The 5,830-nt window shown below is 34.0% G+C and overlaps 1 long non-coding RNA gene across 4 annotated transcripts; it reads right to left on the reverse strand.

Moving 5' to 3' along the window:
* Window positions 1-429: 429 nt before the first annotated feature.
* Window positions 430-4,811, reverse strand: LOC136206495 (uncharacterized). Of its 4 annotated transcripts, none has more exons than XR_010676302.1 (5): window positions 4,057-4,811; window positions 3,371-3,541; window positions 2,569-2,664; window positions 2,097-2,124; window positions 430-1,779 (listed from the first exon to the last, which is right to left on the reverse strand). It is a non-coding gene; the product is annotated as an uncharacterized lncRNA (long non-coding RNA). The 4 variants fall into 4 exon arrangements; XR_010676300.1 differs by having other exon boundaries at window positions 430-1,003; window positions 1,680-1,779; window positions 2,097-2,664; XR_010676301.1 differs by lacking the exon at window positions 2,097-2,124 and having other exon boundaries at window positions 430-1,815.
* Between the last annotated feature and the right edge of the window lie 1,019 nt (window positions 4,812-5,830).

Here is a 5,830-nt window from a genome sequence, read left to right on the forward strand (position 1 = left end):
CAGAATTTTGTTTGTGACGATCTATTCCGTCGAAACTCAATCTCTTCTTATTTTATAAATAATTTACACAAAAACAATAAATTAAATTTGGATTGAAGAGAGCCCTTTTCACTAAACAAAATAACTATAACATACACAATAATAACTAAATATTAAAATTAACATCGTATGATCTTGAAGAAGAGGAGATAGAATCTAATAGAGAAAGAAACAATTTCCCTCTTAATTCGGCAAAGTTGCAAACCATATGCAACAACCAAGAAGTATATTACCTGTAGAAAATGCTAAACAAGCAGCTGAATAAGACTTGTGTTAAGACTAATATCAAACACCTTATTAAGTCCAAAAAACTATTTAGCACTGCATAATCAAGTAAAAAAAAACCTGATTAAGCATAATAAGGGTCACAAGTTATAAACTTCATACCCAGATCCACATAGTACAAGCAATAGATTGAGACTTTGAATACTGAAATCATAGATTCAGATATTAGATGAAATGGAGCCAGACAAGTCAGGGGGGATAGTGAACAAGGGTATTAAAATACTGCCATTGCCTCCTTACTCCATAGGGTTTTTAATTATAGTGCTTTTGTCAACATTGACTATAATAGCAATTTGAAAACAAATCTTTACAAGTGCCCCAAATAATTCAACATCCACCAGCTTCAATTTGTAAAATTCTAAAATTACAGAGATAAAATCATGAGACATAAAATCAAGTGGCTTAATAATTAAAATATGTTAGACACAAACCTATTATAACAGCTTTAGTAAAAGAGAAAAGCAAGAACCATGCTAGAAAAAAAGGTTTCAAGCTTCTACAATTTTAAATTGGTATAAAGGCAACCAAATTCAATCTCAAAAAGGAGGAGGATGACAGCACAAGTATGAAATTGAAATGAATACCATATTGAGGGGAAGAATCGAAGCTTGTAGTGAGCAATGAAGATGGTGAACGCAACCACGAATCGGTAGTTGTCGGAGTGGCCACATGAGTGTTCCTTGGTGATTAACAGAAGCCCTTGTTAAGTCAGAGATTCGCAATAGAAATAGAAAGGAAAACACAGAACCAAAGTATTTACCCAACTAATTGAACCGAGAATCAAAAGGGAAAGAAAGGACATTCATATACCTAATTTTCCTCCATCCATGTCCAGCCATACATGAACAACATATAAGAGTCACATTAAGACTAATATCATTTTTAGAGAGATACAAAGCATAAAAAACCATCCTTTTCAAGTAATATCTCTAAGAATCAATAAAATACTAATATCATATTGTCACCAAGATATGGCAGAAAGCCTTCTAAAAGCCAATGAAAGGTGGTACTTACTATCCACTATCAAATAAGAGGAGCCAACAAAATATATATAGATGATTCCTTCATTCCAGTCAAGTGGTTATGGTAATAAAGTGCAACATGAAAGCTCGGCTCTGTATACGTGAACCCAAAAAACACTTTTCTATCTCTATCTATCACACCCCCACAAACAAAATAGTATTGAGGATTTGAGCTTGAAGTGAAGGAGAGGCAAATGTCATCTTACATAGTGCTAAAATATTTAAATAACTAAATGGTAATAAATGATTAAGCATAATAACTTGATAACTGGAAAAGAAATCACATTTAAAATGATGAAGAAAAGCATCAACAAGACAATGATAGCATGTTACCTTAACAGCCAAAAGTACAGCTGCAGATTTCACATGTTGTAGTCGTGAAGTAACTCGTTCCACTATATTTTCAGCCTCCCGATCATCAGCCGTCTGGTACCTAGAAAGCGCATCCTATATAAAAACATGGCATCATCTGAAAAAAAAAAGCACGGGAAATTACATCGAGAAATTAAACTACATCCATGTGAAGCAAGTATCATTTTGCAAGTGTCATTTTGCAAATCAACATGATCTATAGTATCAGTGAACTATCATGTGAAGCAAGTGTCATTTTGGCAAATCAACATGAAAAGCAACAAAAGTAATATTACATTTGATATTCTAGGAGTTTTATTCAATTGCTAGTTCATTAACTAAAAATTAACAAACAAAGTATCAAACAATGCACAAAACAGGAAAGAGTCAACAACTTACATGGTTCACTAAGAAGACATTGAGTTTCCTATTAGATCACATCCAAAGAAAGTGTTAAATAGAAAATAATGGAATAAATCACAAAATCAAAACCCTATCGAACCAAAATACACACAAAATATCAAGTAATAGGCCAATAAAGTCATACTCATCCCTCATACTTAGGATTCCATACTTTCCAGGAAATGAAAGAACAGAGTGAGGGAAAAGGGGGTTTCCTCTGATTTGAAGGTTTGGAATAGAACCACCGCTCTTAAGCTCTCCTATCTCAAGATGTAGCGGTGCTTCAAAAGGTAGGAACGAATTCGATCCAAGCCCTTATGCGAGAAGAATGAATCTCGAAAGTGAGCTGTCGTATCTGGGTGGATATAAATCTACTTTTGGAGTTCATTTCATTTCATGATGAAACATATCAGAACACAATATGCAACATCTTAAAAATGAGAGATAGCTAACACAACAAGAAAGGTACCTTGAGATATTCGATCATCAATTCAGGCTTAAATTTTAAGGTAAGTTCAACTTCCATTTCTCTAGTACCCAGGTTAATATTGATGTTACCATGCCCCTAGGCAACCAAAGTAAGCACAAGTTGTTAAGACCTGAAGCTATAGCAATGCACAAATACATGCAAAAAAATTGAATCAAGTTTTATAGAGTCAAATGTTTAAGAGTCCTGATAGCTTAATTGGATAAAAAAAAACATTAAGGTTCAACAGTTATTGCTAGTAATAACTTAGTTGTTTATGGAGGGGTAAGACTTTTAAAAATATTATTTACTTGCTGGCTGTCTTAAAAATAAAGACCTGATTTATAATGCTCATTAATTTCAGGACTACAAATCAATAAAGTGGGGAGTTAGTTTCGAGCTAAGCACACCAATCAGACGCCATTCCTACAATATGTTAGGCATTTAGAAAGAGGAGAAACTGGAATTACTAATTATAAAACTAAATTTAGTGTAGAACCAAATAAAAAACTGTAGATGCAAGCACATTTCACATTTTATCAAAATTTAGCATAAATTGAATTAATTTAACCACAGTTATGTTAATTAACACATACATTTACTAATTATAAAACTAAATTTATAATAGCACCAAGATTAAACAAAACCCCCAAATTTTATCAAATACCTAAACCCCAAACCAAATGGTGCTGAACTCTAATTTAACAGCAATAAAATCACAATTTTAATGTATTATACAAATACTCATATGATTAATTTGACAAAAAAAAAAAAAAAAAAAAAACAAATAAGTTATCAAAATTACCTAAACTTGCCCAGAAAAATCAAATTCCTTAGAACTGCGGGAATAAGAGCATCCATCAAGCCCAAACATCGAAGCAAGGCAACAGTGGTGAAATTGGAATTCGGGACTTTGGGCTTTGTTCCATCGACTTGTCAACACAATATATGGTGGAGATCTGGGCAAATAACTAATCTGCAACAAGGGTTTCGAGGAATTTTATTTGCCAGCTGAAGCAACTCATAAGTTAGAAAGTCGTCCACTAGAAGAGGAACAACCACCATTGGTACCGAATAATGGAGGATAAAACAGCAAAAGGTCACCACCATACTAAATCTCTGATCTAAGCTTCTCTACTGCTAACAGCGCCAAGAATAAACCGAAAAAGACGAGATTGTAGGCAAAGGTAGTGTGGTGGTTCATGGTAATTAGATCTGGCAATGAGTGGTGGCGGTGATACAAAATGCCACCCAATGTATATTAAAAAAGTGCCAACCAAGATTTCACTATCAAATTCATGTATATTAAAATGTCAAACCATGTATTAAAAATGCCAACTAAGATTTATTTTGAATGATTATTCCATTATCCTTATAAATACAATGGTAATTATCCAAACCAAAAACACAGACACAAAAAACCAAAAAAAACTTTCCTGAATTTTCAGAATTTCTCTTAGGAAAAGAAATGAGAAAAAAGGTGAAACTTGCCTTCATAGAAAATGATTCAGCCAGAAAATCAACATTCAACAAGAGGAAGAAGGGTTTACTGAAGAAGATCACTGAATTAACTACTCTCTGCGACATTCCCGCCTGTGCAATTATTTTCAGCCCTTATGATTCTCGACCTGAGGTTTGGCCTTCGGCCCACGGTGTTCAACGAGTTGTTTCTCACTACAGAATAATGCCGGGAATGGAGCAAACAAAGAAAATGGTTAACCAAGATATTTTTCTCCGGCAAAGAATCAGCAAGGCAAATGAGAAGCTGATGAAGCTGAGACATGAGAACCGGGAAAGGGAGATAACTCAGGTGATGTTCCCTACCCTCACCGGACAAAGCTTGATCTATTTAAACATTCTGGATTTGATTGATCTTGGATGGGTAATTGATCAAAACTTGAAGGAGATAATTAAAAAAATTGAAACCCTAACGGTTCATCCTCATGCGAATGTTAGTAATAATAATTCTCACACCCAAGTGATTTCTGTTCCGGTGGAAGTGGCTGCGGCCGCTGTGGTTGAAGGCGGTGCTGGAGAGATGGTAGTGGTGGCAGAGCCCCTACAGACGGTGGGATTTGGGGAAAGTATGCAGAGGCAGCAAGGGTTCATGGATTTGATAAACCCCTCCAAATCAATTCCAGTTTGGTGGCGGAGCGGGTGGTGGAGATGACATGTCGCTACCATTTTCTACTAAGGATCAGAATTATAATCTCTGGGTTAATGCTTTGTTTCAATATGAAGATTTGAACATTATTTGATCTTTACTTTTATTGGATTTACTGTTTAGGTGTGTGTTGTTTTAGCCATTTTGGCACACATCAAATAAATTAATTATTCAATAAAAAGAAATTAATATTAATCATTCTATTTTTGACTTTGGGAAATTACATTTAAAAGAATGTTTGGTATTTGATGGGATAGTGATAAAGATAAATATTGGGATAGAGTTAAAAATAAAAGATGGTGATGAAGTAAAAATAAGATAGTTAAAAATTATTATTTCATATTTGTTTTGTTGGAAATGAAGAAGGATAAAATAATATATTTTACTATATTTCCTTTACTTAAACTACATAATATTGATTTGAGGGTTAAAATAGACTTTTCCATCTCATTAAAATTCTATGAGCTTATCTCACCTCTTAGGGTAAATAATTTATTAGTCCCCTAGTTTTTACCTAACACACTGTTTAGCCCCCTATTTTGAAAAACACAATTTAAGGTCCCTATCTTTTACCAATATTAACCCTGTGGTCCTTTTATCTATTTTTTCATATTTTTAACTGAATATATCTTAGCTTTTAGGACAACCACAGTATAATACAAGTTGACCATGTTACTCTGTTATTTTATATATGGCTATTTATGCTAAAATATAACGGTTACAAGTCTAAAAAAACTAGACAAAAGGACCAAAAGATTAATATTGGTAAAAGATAGGGACCTTATAAAATGTGTTTTTCAAAATAGAAGAACTAAATAGTGTGTTAGGTAGTAACTAATGGACTAATAAATTATTTACCTCACCTCTTATACCTCCCCCTCGTAGGTGTAAGATTTGAAGGATAAGAAGTTGCTGGACGAGGCGTTGAAGAGATGGTGGTGGTGGTAGAGTCGCCAAAGATTGTGGGATTTGGGGGGAGTATACAAACGCAACAAGAGTTTATGGATTTGATGAACCCTCCAAATGAATTATAGTTGGTGGCGGAGCTGCCGTTGGTAGTGGAGAAGACATGTTGCTACCATTTTCTAATGAGAATCAGAA

Source organism: Euphorbia lathyris, chromosome 9 (genome assembly GCF_963576675.1).
Source record: "Euphorbia lathyris chromosome 9, ddEupLath1.1, whole genome shotgun sequence".
NCBI classification, from domain to species: Eukaryota; Viridiplantae; Streptophyta; class Magnoliopsida; order Malpighiales; family Euphorbiaceae; genus Euphorbia; species Euphorbia lathyris.